We start from the raw sequence: 14,720 nt of genomic DNA, 5'->3' as shown, positions 1-14,720 counted from the left end.
AATATCTATGCAGAATGTCCTCATTTACTTTTTAGTTGCCTGGCCAGGAATTGTCATAGAAACACATATCATGGCTTGTTGGAAAGATGGGGTTGTGCTGAATCCAGTGATACCAAATATGTAAAGATACAATGCATAGGCAATGTGGTACATCAATAAATGTATGAGGTGTCCCAAATTAAAGAAAGTGAAAGATTGAAATAATCAAGCCTCCACAGCTGACCAATTCAATATTGCTGCAAACTAAGCAGGTAACTTGCGGATATATATGATGCATTAAATTAATTATACACTCATATGACACCTTTTATCCATACTTGAGATAACACTTTAATTATGGATACATGTACTGTCATATATGATGGCTTGTTGGAATATGTGGTTATGCTGAATCCAGCAATACCAAATATGTAAATAGCATGCATAATCATCAATCACTAAATATAAAACTGTCCCAAATAAAGGAATATGTTGCATTAAATAGCAATGCAACATATTCTGTACTGTACTGTACTACACTGTACTGTACTGTGTGACATCACCGGGGGATGAGTCTAGCTAATGCAAAAAAAGAATATCTATGCAGAATGTTCTCATTTACATTATAGTTGCCTGACCAGGAATTGTCATAGAAACACATATCATGGCTTGTTGGAAATATGGGGTTGTGCTGAATCCAGTGATACCAAATATGTAAAGATACCATGCATAGGCAGTGTGGTACATCAATCAATGTATGAAGTGTCCAAAATGAAAGAATACCGAAACATTGAGAAACATTGTCATTGCGGACCAATTCAATGTTACTGCAACATAAGTCACCTGAGGTACGCACTACTCCTTATTTATGATACATAAAAAAATTGTATATTTCATTATGGAAACAAATATCCAGTAGAGTTAGGTTAAATTGAAATAGAACACCTTTATTAAAATATTTAAATCCACTTGAATATATTTTTGGTCAAGTCATTACTGCATAATGGAAAATAATTATGTCTTTTGTCTAAACTAGCAGAGGGCAGTAAAGCCTGTACTGCTTACTTAACTTCCCTGAGTGTGATCTTTGATTAAAGTGTTGTAGTCTGTAGTGAGCTAGCTAGCTAGTTAGGCTACTTGGTGGATCCAGCTATAGCTATCTACATCATTGTCTTCATGTATCCAGAGAAAAGGCACCAGTTTGCAAACTTCAAGGATATGAAAACATCAGCAGGAGTTAGTGTATCTAGACAGATTCACATGGATTCAGATGTGCTCTTTCGAGGGCTACTCGCTGTCTCCAAAGAGAGGTGTCCATGGAAACTGTGATGTCTCATGAACTCGCTGCTGTCCCACCCTCTTTGTTTTATGATGATGGAAGCATGAGGAAGACAACAAAAGCTGACCTTACTAAGAAACTGGAGTCAGTCGTTGGAGAGACGCAACAACTGCCCAGTGTTAAAGAACCTTCAGGATATCTCATCGATGGTATGGCTCTTCTGCAGAGTCTCCATGATTCAGGCTTTCAGAAATTCAATGACCTGGGTGAGTGTATCTGGAATAAGATCACAATGTCAATGGGAAAGGAAGGAATCAGCTGTGTTGTTTTAGGGCCTGATTTACTAAAGGTTTACGTGCGTAAAAACGTGTGCAAACTTGACATCACCCGCAAACCAATGTGCAAGCTGATCTACTAACAGCGTGCAAAGAGGACTGCGCCTCTCAAATGAGCAAAATAGCACACGCTATTCATTTAGTACTTTTGCCCTGATGAATAATCAATATGGGGCGTACCTGCCAGAAATCGCTAAATACTGGGAGGGGAAAATGCAAATAGGTTCATTTACCACACGCAATGAGATTTACCAAGCCCGAAAGTAATTGCGGGGATTGTGATTGCGTCTGTATTTAATACGTTCAAAAGGAAGGTGCTAATCTGCCCAGCATTACGCACCGATGGCTGCTGTTATTGTGGTGTTGTGCTGTATTCAGCACCCCTGCCATGAAAAGCACCCCCTCATACACACTCACACAAACACATACTTAGGAGTTTATATTATATATATTTACAAATATTATGGAAGACAACACAGTAAGCAGGCTATTAATTAATGACATCAATAACCATTTACCCGATTTTTGTTATCTGTGACTGTGATTGTGGGAAAGTATGACTATTGCGGAATCCATGAGCGCATTTAAACATGAATCATTAACACAAAACTGGACGCTAAACAGAACGTGACACGGAATGAGAATATAATTTTTGTCATTGTGTGTACGTTGTCATTTGTAGTAAATTAAACATGAGCATTTAGTCCTTTTTGACATTTACTCGTGAATAAGAGATCTGTGGGTATATGTCGACGAGGGGGTGCTTTTCACGGCAGGGGTGCTGAATACGGCACAACAATCTCTAACTCCAACTCGTCAAATTTCATTTTGCGCTTGCAAATATCCTGCTTTCCATCCAAACTCTCCATGGCGCAAACCGTAAGACACGCAACACCTCATTTAAATACTGCGGTTTGCACCTGTTATCAATTGCGCAAGCATTCTTAGTTGATCACCCGCAAAACACGCAACAACAGCACATGCAAACTTTTTCAGTGCACACGCAACTTAGTACTCTTTATTTAGGATCTTAGTAAATCAGGCCCTTAGTGTTTCACATACCTGAGGATCAGTGGGAACAAGGTTGCTCTATGTAGCTTTGTCAGCAATTACATCACTCGTACTGGGCAACAGATAATCTTTTCAGAGAACACAGTCATATTGGTAGGTGGCTTTGAAAATGGTGAGGAGGTCAAGAGGGTTGGCAAATCAGGTGTTGACTGCTTGACAGATCTTTACATTGACCAGGAGGTTGTGTGATACCACAAGCAGCTTGTACAGAATTGGAAAGACCACTGCCTTCACAAGACTGAAGACCCATCTGACTGAATTAAAGGAAATGGCCAAGTTTGGACTGTCTGGAAGCCTAGAGGAAGCTTTGCCTTTGGCAAGAAAGTATGCCCTCCTACTGTATGGCCAAAAGAAAAAGGAGAATGGCCGTCCTTGCACCAACCTAGATGAGCTGAGGTACATACTGGCATCTACCTCAGATTCTTCAGCAGCAAATCTACCCACAACAGAAGATGCCTTCCAGCAAAATGTATTAAGAGCCTTATATCAAACAGCAGTGTGGCGTAACAACCACCTGGCCAAGCCTCATCTCTGGAACCCAGTTGGTAGAGAATGGAGGCTCAGACAAGATGGGTCCATTGAACACGTCATGTGCCAGAATGCACCAGCACCTAAAGAGGTTTGAGACATCACCCACCTGTAGTGTAAAGATGGAAACTGCAATAATACCAGCAAATGCCAGTGTCTTTCAGTGGGCTTGACTTGCACTGAGTTTTGCTCTTGCTCTTTCCAAGACTGCCCAAATATGACCCACTTTGTCACTGATGATAATGTGGATGAGTGACAGTGATGGCTACCAATAGCAGCCAATGAAAAACACCAGCCAAAGAGCTGGGGAGTTCAGCGTGAGGAGAGGGTTCATTCCTCCTCAGAGTGTTTTGTTTGATGAACATTTGTTTAATTTGAGACGGTAATTTTATTTGTACTGTGTGAAGTTTAGTTAGTTTTATTAAAATGATCATCAAGGCCAAACTACAATCCTGTCACCTTGTCTCCTGTGTGTGTTGTTGCTGAGCCGTAAGCCTTAGCTAGACTCATCCCCCGGTGATGTCACACAGTACAGTACAGTGTAGTACAGTACAGTACAGAATATGTTGCATTGCTATTTAATGCAACATATTCCTTTATTTGGGACAGTTTTATATTTAGTGATTGATGATTATGCATGCTATTTACATATTTGGTATTGCTGGATTCAGCATAACCACATATTCCAACAAGCCATCATATATGACAGTACATGTATCCATAATTAAAGTGTTATCTCAAGTATGGATAAAAAGGTGTCATATGAGTGTATAATTAATTTAATGCATCATATATATATCTGCAAGTTACCTGCTTAGTTTGCAGCAATATTGAATTGGTCAGCTGTGGAGGCTTGATTATTTCAATCTTTCACTTTCTTTAATTTGGGACACCTCATACATTTATTGATGTACCACATTGCCTATGCATTGTATCTTTACATATTTGGTATCACTGGATTCAGCACAACTCCATCTTTCCAACAAGCCATGATATGTGTTTCTATGACAATTCCTGGCCAAGCAACTAAAAAGTAAATGAGGACATTCTGCATAGATATTCTTTTTTTGCATGTTCGCTTATTTTGGAAAAGTGTTCAAAGGTCTTTATATGTAACACACATCAAGATATTCACATCCTGGTTTTTCTAATAGGTAAAGCAACTTCCTGACCACAACTATGTCAAGTTTCAAAGCTGTCAGAGCTTCTGTTATTAATCTACATGAATTTATATATCTTAACTCCCATACGGCCAGACTGTATTTTGGTTCTTTTTTAGGTTTGGGGTGCATAACAATATGTATCAATTTAACAATGTTTGCAGTAAAATATTTTAACCTAAGAATCCATTTCATATATGGGACACCTTAGAGATCAGGAAAAACATTGTTAGGTTTTGTTCTACCCCCGGTAGGGGTATCTCGAAAACTAAAGCCCTTTTTGACAGTTTGTCACTAGCCTACAGATGGCAACGTGGAAACATGTTTGACGTGAACTGATTCACTTGAAGGTGTGACTTTCTTCACAAGCTACTCAGAGACTGTTGTTGAAGAATATTATCAAAACCAGTTCAGAAGTCCGCTGTGGTGTAGTGAGTTTTATTCAGTAAGCCGGCGGTGAGCAGACCGACACAGATCGGGTCCTAGTTGGTGTGCCTACCAAGAATGGTTGAAATCATGACTCTTTATACAGTACGTTCAAAGCACAAAAGGCAAGAATCAACAAACCAAAGGTGAAAGACAAAAAGCAATTAAAGGGTATTTACAGTCAGATGTGATCTGTGGCCAAATGCCGTCCTCGGGCATTTGGCATGACTGTCACTAAGTTGAAAATTACCCCATAGGGTGTTCTCGAGATTCAAGTCTTGTGGCCAAATGAGTTGGTATTAACATATCAGTCGGTCAGGAACTTCGTCATATGGCATTCCCGTAGATCAGTCTGTGTTTGAGGCCAGTTCAAAGCTTGTGAGCCCTGCAGGGGGAGTTTCACATCACAATGGTGTTGCAGTGTCTCAGCAGTATAGGCAAATCCCTCAAAACAGCCACAACACTGGAACAAAAACCAAACAACCTGATCAGAGATGGATTTGTAGATGGACATGAACCGAAGTCCCATATCTGAGTCTCACTTTGACCGAAACCACCACGTCTGATGCTGATTTTGTTGTAAACACTCAAAGAGGCTCAAAGGAACCATTGAACACTTTTCCGTCTTTGCAAAGGGTGTACGGCTGTTTCACCTCTCAAAAAACGTAAGATCTCAAATTAAATTAGAACATAACATTTTGCTTTCAAACACATTGCACCTCATGTCTTCTCTCAAAGACGAGAGGAAGGGCTGATGAGTGAAATGAAACAGAGAAGAAGTCAGATTAGATGCAGTGAGTAATGTCGGTGAACCCACTGAGTCATCATGACACTGACGCTCGTTTCATCTTCCAACCTTTGTTGCCGAGCTGCATCTGTTCTCAGCTGAAGACACGCTGAAGTGCTGCGCGAAAGAAGCAAATGGAGTCGGAGAAGGACGGGCGGAAAAGTAATGAACTCTGGTGAAATGCAGAGACGAGCTTTTCTGCCGTCTGCGTATCTGTGGATGATGGATACCTGCTGAAGACGGAGCGGCGAGGGTGTTGGAGATGAGGCGTGATCATAGCAGTCATGAGAAGAGGAACAGTTCAAACAATGAGCAAAAATACATTCCACACCAAGCTCATCTCCACCTCATTTCACCTTTTTGTTCGTTCCCGCATGCCATCTTCCATATTCTGTTAATTTGTCCCATCGCCTCATGTCCAAACTTTCCTTCCCGCTCTCTCTCTCTATCCTTTTCTGAACTTATTTCAGAGGAAATCTCATCAGACTGTGTCGATTATCAAAAGCCCTCTCAGGCCTCTGAATAAAATTGGACTGAAAGCCAGCCAGCGACTTTGATCTGAAGATAGCATCGCTAACATCTCGTGGTGCACCCGAAGTGTGTGTGCGTCTGCCGAAACAGATTTCAGGGTGGGGGGGGGTCTTTTAAAGTGAGATAGTGGTTCTCATTTTGCGAGGACGTTATTTAAGGATTGGAATTGAAATTATGTTAAATCAAAGTTAGAAAAGAACTTAAGTGGGCGTGGACTAGAATGGTGCTTAGCTAAAGTCCCCTAAGGAAGAGAAAGAGTTATCCAAGTGTTTTCCACACTCTGAGCGTCAAAGCGTCATGTTGCAGCGTTTAAAAGCCCCAGCTGTCTCCTCTCGCTGCAGGAAGTCACTTTATCTAAATAAGTGCCTTCAGTTCTCGTGATGAGGACTTTCACCGTCAGCTCCGTCAGCGTCGACGACAGACACAAGCAGCAGATCATCTGTTCTCAGTGGCTTCTTAAATCCTCACAGCCGCGCTAAAACAAAGTCAGAGCTGCAACTCCGGCGACGCGCTGCACATCACGCCGTGGTGCTGGTACCCTTCGGCATCATTAGCCAGGTATGGAGCTAGAACAGTCTCATAATTCGCAAATGAACACACCGTTTCACAAATGCACAGGACAAGTTTCACAAGTGCACAGAACAATTCACACGTGCGTAGGACAAGATATACAAATGTATTTTTGATGCACACACAAATATAACCTGATTTACAAACGTTTTTACGTTGTCTGTGAGCTGCGCTGGATTTGCGTGTGACTTTTGAGACTCCTCTGACGTGACTCGATCCACAAATACGTTTTTTTTTTAACACAGAAGGATCTCCAACCAATCAGATGTCTTCCTTTGTTTCAGCCAATCATACAACTCCATGTAAACAACAACATTAAATAATCATATTAAGGTAGTACTGCATAAATATAGTCTGTGTCCATTGTCATACTGGTTTATCTGCTGTTGATAACAAACAGTCACTTCCATCTCCATGTCAACATCACCATCACATTTCAGACGAACCTGTATGTCAATGCAAGCTAGGTGTTTTTATTCCATTTACCCTTTTTGACCCCCGTTAAAATTAAGGTGGGCTATTTCCATGAGCCGATACAAACACAGTCCAAATACTAGCCAGAATGCTGTCCTAAATTTAAATCTGCTGCAGCAGCTGTCAGGTCAGGGTTCCCACATGAAGCTCCACAGTTGATTACAGCCGAGCCCGCATGCACATTGTCTGGAGAAATAACTGGACACGGCTGTCTGGTTTAATTATCTGTGGACTTTGCTCCATCTACGCAAACATGCATTGATTCTGTTATGAATCCTCCTCCGTGCACGCTCATTAATAACGAGGCCTCTTAAAAGGAAATGGGCAGAGAGGACTGTGAAGTTCAGGCAGACGTTCACGATCAGTAACAGAAGAGCATCGGTGGGATGTACGGATTCAAGTGGAGGCTAATGCTATATCACTGTGCACTTGGCACGTGGGCTAATGGCATGAGGCTGGGGAAGTTTTTATGCTGATGACAGTGTATTATTCTGAGAATAATTAAAGGAACAAACAAGAGAATGCTGTAGGTAGAATATTTTAGCATTTATAATGTGCGCTAACCTCTTTAGTTAAGTACACAGTATGCAGTTTGCACAGTCTGCGGTGTATATAACTGAACAGTCTGCCTCACGTAATGCAACGGACTACTAAAGTGGGAGACAGCTATTCTATAGCATAATGACTTGCATTAGCATACTGCATACTAACGATTCTAGTAAATACTAAATACTGAATTGTACACACAGTGAGGAGTTTTGGGAACACAGGGTTGTACTTGAATTACAGAATACCAAAAACCAAAAAAAGACCAAAAGGCAAGAAGAAAGGTGTAAGATCTTATCTTATCAGTGGTGCAGGGTAGTCTCATTGATAAGATCTGCATCGTTTGTTTGTGACGAACAAACTTTGTTGAAAATGGGCTTAAAGGCCTTTAGTTCATCGTAGTATAAACATATCTGAAGCTCCGACAAGAGGTTGGTCAGGATTCTGGATAAATCATCTTCCAGCCTGCTTTATGACAAAAAGTTCAGTCTCAATAAAAAGCTGAAAATCTCCTAGATAAGGTTATGTTCGTGTAAAAACTCCAGCTCAGGGAGGCCAAGAGATCCATAAAAAAGCTCAAGGTAATGTCTAGAGAAAGTTGCCTCATGAATATGAACCCTCTACACGTCTTCCACGGTGGAAGACTGGACCCCAGGATGTTAAGAGTGTAGCTTTTTGCACTTTTGGATGTCAGATAAATTAACTATGTTTCCCCGAGTGACCTTGAAGAGGAATAAGTTGGTAGAGAAAAAGGATGGATGGATGAATTGTTGGACTGAAATGAACTCTAATATTAGAGGGATTTAAGGCAAATTAAGTTAATTCCCTTTAAGGAAATAATAAATGTTGTTTCTAGTCGTTTGTTATTGCAACACAAGTATTTCATTTCATTTCATTTCATTTCATTTCATTTTATTTATTCCGATCATGGAAATATGCAAACAAAAAAAACAAACAAGTAAAATGACAACACAATCAAAAGTATATTCCATAACCAGAAAGGAGCAGGAAGAAGAAAATCTTAGTATACCTGCCCCTCCCTCAAAACAAAACTGAACAATAATAACAGATGGTCTGCACAATTACTTAGTTAATATCAAAAAGAAAGAAAAACAAAAAAATCAAAGATAGATTGTCCGTCTCCATACGCATATATTATAAATTTGGACTATTTCATCCGTACATTGCTATTTTTTTCTCTTTAAATTTTCTTTTTAAACTGAAATATGTTTATAAAGCCCTTTAAATCATAATGTAATGAATTCCATAACTTAATTCCAACAATAGAAACACTCATCTGCTTAAAAGTTGTTTGGGCAAATAGATGTTTAAAATTACATTTTCTACGACTATCTTCATTATTTGAACTGAAAGTAAACATGTATTGTACGTTTTCTGGTAATGCTTTACATTTAGCTGTACATGATTGTGAGTGTCTGTAACTTAACCAAATCGAGTTTCAGTAATCTTGATTCAATAAATAATCTCTTGGTGTGTTCTCTGTAATGCGTATTGTAAATAACTAAGTGCTCTTTTCTGTAATAAAAATAAAGGATTCATATTAGTTGGATATGTGTTGCCCCAGACTGCAACACAATAAGTTAAATAAGGCAAAATTAATCAGAATCAGAATCAGAATGGGGGTTTATTGCCAAGTTCGTCAACACACACAAGGTATTTGTTGTGGTGATTGGTGCAATACAGTAAAAATAAAAATAAAAATATAAAAGCAAACAAATATATATGGAGATAAACTGAGAGATAGAATAAAGTAAAATGTATAACAGGAATAAACAGAAATGTACAATATGAGGATTAAAAAGTGCCGGATATGAATCTTTACAAAAAGTGACGTAGGATGACAGATAAAATGTATAAACAGAAATGAACAGTATAGACAGAAATGCTAATGATCCTAATGAACAATATAACATTCTCATTACTGTATGATTTAACACAAACTTAGCCTTATTCAAAACAAAAATATTTTTGCACACTTTTGATTTTACATGAGCTATATGAGCTTTCCATGTCAATTTCTCATCTATAATAACACCTACAAACCTAAATTGTGATACTCTATCAATTAAAACTCCTTCTAAAGTAAGTGATAAATAAGTATGGAAAAGGAAACATGCAAATGCCTTGGATGGGAGCAGTTTCACTCCCGGTTTCAGCTTTCCTTAGCCGGAACATTCAAGGTCGTGCACGGACCGCATCAATCCCTAATGTGCAGGGCTGAGCGTTACGGCCGAGGTGTTTACCCTTAATGTTTAACGTATGCGCTGAAAATTTCAAACGGCCAGGGAGCATGTACATGAATATTCATGCCTTTAATGAACTTAGCACTGGCACTGACAAGCGAACAGGTGGGACAGCACAGGTGCACAGGATCCATGGCAACAGTAAGATATCCTACATATGGGTATGAAAACGTATTTATTAGAACGAGATAGCTTTGCTGAATAACAGCGAACGAATGCATCAGAAGCAAGTCACAGACTGTCCTCTCCGTTACCGGCTTTCATTGCCTCAATCCTAAAGGTGTCATAAAGATTTTACAGGACTTCTCTGCAAAATAAAACTCCTGAGCTCGTATTTTCTCTCCTAAGTGCGCTTTACTGCAACTCTGTTTTACAGCTGAATCTCAATGTTGCTGTGGCCCATCCTGCAGAAGGATACCTTATAACCCATAAGGGAGCTACATACGGTCAAATAAATCCCACCACACAACTAAGCAGTACAATGCAACACTCAGTACTGGAGTTAAAAAAAAAAACGGTCCAAATCATCCCCCCCTGAAATAAAAACGGTCCAAATCATCCCCCCTGTAAAACTGCCATCCCCCCTTTCCATCCCTTGTGTCATTTCATCAATGAATGTGGTTTTACTGCTATTTCAACATTTAGAGTCATCACCAGAAAAATAACACCAGAAAAATAACTTATTTGACCATTTTCATCTGCTTCAAGTCAATTTTCACTTGAAATAAGTAGAAAAATCTGCAAGTGGGACAAGATTTATCTTCTTATTACAAGCAAAAAAATCTTGTTCCACTGGCAGATTTTTCTACTTATTTCAAGTGAAAATCTACTTGAAACAGGTGAAAATTGAGTCTGATGACAGAGTCATATTGATAAGTTCAGAAAACAGTTTTTTATTGTTGTGTTTTGATGTATTTGATGTAAGCCCAGTGGATATTTAAAGCTTACAGAAGGCTGCATTTAACTGCTGCTATGTCATTCCTGCAGTATTTCTGCAGGTGTTTTGGTCAGTGCTATTATTTGTAATATATTATATTATTTGTAATCAGCACAAATTATCTGTCCCCATATGATAAAATCCACCATCCCCCCTGATTTTTTTTACAACTCGAGTACTGGCTACACTGATGCTACTAGTTACTTAACTAGTGACCAGACCTGTCAGCTTGACCAGTATTTGGGACAAGAGAGTTAATTTGATAATAAGCCAAACACGCCGTCATAAAGCCATCGGAGACAAAGCCGCTAGAGCCCGAGCCGGCAGAGTGAAGCTGGCAGCATCTGCTGTCCTTCACTGCTGTCAGTAATGAAGAATAAAAGCTGTTACAAGGAAATTCCCAAAACTTGATGTGTAGAAGATAGAGGTTTCAGTTATTTGAGAGGGGATGGGATGGGAAAACACACAACACGCAGCTTGTGTTACCAGAACCTTTTAACCTTGTTTCTTGCTGCACACTGAGCATGCCCAGAGCCAGTCCCAGCATCAGCGTTACCATGGAAACCTGGGAAATACGCTTCTTATTATTTTTGTCCTGATCAGGATTTTTTAGCTCCCGATCTGATCCCGATCACTTGAGTTTGAGTATCTGCCGATCACGATTTTTCCCGAACCGATCACTTTTTTTGACTCCCGATACATTTCCGATACTTTTTCCCGATCAGATACATTTTGGCAATTAATTAAGTAAAAAATTAAAGTAAAAAAAGTAAAGTAAATGAAGTAAAAAAATGTATAGTCCATTCTCTCCAACATGGACATATTTTTTTTTTTCACTGACTGCATCATTGGATCAAAACAAAGCTTATCAGCTCTGGTGCCACAAAATGTAGAAACATGAAATTGTAAACTAAAACAAAAAGTGCAGAATAGTGCAATAACAAAAATAAATCAATTTCACTTCAAAAGAGGTAGTTTACCTACTAGGTTAAAACGTTGAATGACATCCAGTCAAACTCACAATCAATAAGAAAATTAAAATACATTTTGGCTGAACCTTAGTGTAGAATTCTGAACAGCATGAAATGAATAACAGCAGCTTTTCATCGCGGCTGTGTTAGTTTTCTGTCACTGTGTTGTAATGATGTTACGCAGAGCGTAGGAACCAAGTGTGGTTGTTCAGAGAGGGACCCTTTAGACCGTAACACCAGCCCGCAAAATAGCAGTCCGTCATCCGTTGTGTTGTCACCGAGATTCAATAAAGTGGACCAAAAGATGATTAACGAGTGACGGATAATCATTTACATAACACTATAGTCAGTTTTCTCCAACAGCTTGTCTTTGTTTTTAAAACTTTCAGACCGTTTATCTGAGCATAGCCTAGCTGTTGTTAGCTTCCTGTTAGCCACGCTTCCTTCTTCCTCCAGCACAAACGTCTCTTCAGCCGCTGGCGCCGCCCAAAATCTTATAATAAACACACATCAACTGTCTGTATTGTTAAATACAATTATAAAACGATTTAATGATTGATATATGTTAAAACACAGGCACAGAGCAACAAGCAAACAAACAAGACGAACTGGCCTGGAGCTGCTGGAGCCGCTCTGAGCTGCTGGCAGCCAGGGCAGGGCCGCCCGGCTCTTCTGGCCGCTGCGGCGACTCCGCGCTACCAGGTCGCGGAGTTGGAGACCAGCCGGCCGAGCCATAACAGTATGTCCCGATACTTTTTTGGCCGATCCCGACCTTTTGAAAATGACGTGATCGGGGCCCGATTGATCGGGACAACACTACTTCTTATACTTCCCATTTTTTCCCATTTGTACAAAGGCCTCCGTCCCGTAACCTGGACCAATTTTCGAGGGACTGGTCGTGTCCCACATCAAAGACCGAATCACTGTGGGTCCACATCAGTACGCATACAGAAAGAACCAATCAACTATCTTCTGCGTTCCACTAAGCTCTTTCCCACTGAGAGAACAAAGACTCCTATGTCCGCCTGCTTTAACAAACAGACCGTAGTCTGGGAGGACCCCCAGGGGTGTTTGCTGGGCCCCCTCATGTTCTCCCTGCTCCCTCACGGCTGCTCAGCCGAACATGCCCGATCGGGACGTTTGCAGATGATACAGCTGTGGTTGGACAGGTCCGACTACAGGAAAGAGGTGGAACACCTGGAGGGTTGGTGCAGATGATGGTGGACTTCATAAGGGGCAGAGACCCTTCCCCTCCCTCCCCTGCAACACCTCCTAGCTGCTCAGAAAGACATTTCGTTCCACTGCAAGTGTGACGTGTGGAAATGACGATAAAAACTTTTCATTGAAGAAAGTGAATGAAAATGATCGTGTTCTTACACAGCTGAGTTGAACGAAAACAAATAACAAAAAACCTGTTTAATGCCATTAGTCATTAGTCATAAGCTCAGCTGAGGGAAACTAGAGTCAACCAGAACCGAACTACAAAGATATTATGGGCAGTGATTAAGTGTTTGGGCCCAGTGATACCATGAAGGCTGGTGAAAGAGCGCTGATCCTGCTGTCTAAGTGTGCTGCTGTTATGAGTTCTTCATATTCTATCAGATCAAATCTTGATTTTATCTATCAGGGAAACTGGGACGGCCGTCGCACTTGAATCTCATCTTGGAAATTATGCAGCTCTCAGATCAATTTAGAAAACATTTTTAATCAGAAGGCTGTTAAGGCGAGCAGCGTTGAGTGGGTCGGATTCATGGGGAGTGTGTGTGTGTGTGTGTGTGTGTGTGTGTGTGTGTGTGTGTGTGTGTGTGTGTGTGTGTGTGTGTGTGTGTGTGTGTGTGTGTGTGTGTGCGTGTGTGTGTGTATGTATATGTGTATCTACACTGGTTGTTCTGGTCCATGCGGCCGTGCGTGACCCAGGGCGAGAGGCGTTTGTTTTAGAAGCATCCATGCATGCATGAGTCCATGTGTGTGGGTGTGTGTGTGTGTGTGTGTATTTGTGTGTTTGTTTGTGTGCATTCCTCCCATTTCCTCTCCATGAATATTTCAAACAACTCCAAAGAGGAAATTGCCTCTGTGACCGTCCAACTTTCCATCTCTAAACCCGTCTCCGAACAATCACACTCTGCACACTCCCCCTGCAACGACATCCACCACTTTGGTGGGGAGTTGCATGAATCCATGCTGTATGTTGTGTGTAAATAGTGTGTGTGTGTGTGTTTTGGGTGCTGATCAGAAAGGAGCCCCGAGGCCACAGCCGGATCAGATGGAGTCGCTGATGCAGAGCAGAGAGCGGCAGTCACAAAGAGATGCTCGGCCTTAATCTGATGGTGGCTTCCAACCGCACACTCGACTGGCTGAACCACCGAAGAGGAGTCGGAGCCTCCGACGACACGGGCCAAGCACCTGAGACAGCAAACCCAAGATGCTAATCAAGCAGCTCCACAGGACGAAACCTCTCGCCAACGCTGATAGCAAAAAAAACAGGAAATTATATTTAGACGAATCACATCAGTGAAGATGAAATGTTCCCTCTGAAATCCAGCTAAACTGCTACGGTTGGTTGTTGTGAGTGAATCCAACTGGATCACAGAGATAAAGGAACCAAACCACTGAGAAGGGGTCACTTATTGAGCTCGATTCCTCTGGACACTTGTTTCCTGACTTTGGAAAGGTCCTGAGCCCCGGGAGCATGTTCGGCCTTCCACTTGTCAGGTCACATATATGGCAGGGGAGCGGCCACAGAGGGCCGTGGAAATCTCTTCATTTATGTCAAATTTACAACCGATGTTGGGCTAAGCAGATGCTAACTCTTCCTGGATGTTAACTAACTAAATGTCCGTGATGAAGAAGGAATTCCGTCAT

At 40.9% G+C, this 14,720-nt stretch overlaps 1 protein-coding gene across 1 annotated transcript in view; it reads right to left on the bottom strand.

Annotated features, from left to right (window-relative positions):
- si:cabz01090165.1 (uncharacterized protein LOC100333421 homolog) overlaps window positions 1-14,720 on the bottom strand; it is a 686,742-nt gene that overhangs the window by 551,404 nt on the left and 120,618 nt on the right. The gene's annotated exons all lie outside the window — the stretch shown is intronic.

Source organism: Cololabis saira, chromosome 4, assembly GCF_033807715.1.
Source record: "Cololabis saira isolate AMF1-May2022 chromosome 4, fColSai1.1, whole genome shotgun sequence".
NCBI classification, from domain to species: Eukaryota; Metazoa; Chordata; class Actinopteri; order Beloniformes; family Belonidae; genus Cololabis; species Cololabis saira.
This window is presented reverse-complemented; position numbering and strand designations above follow the sequence as displayed.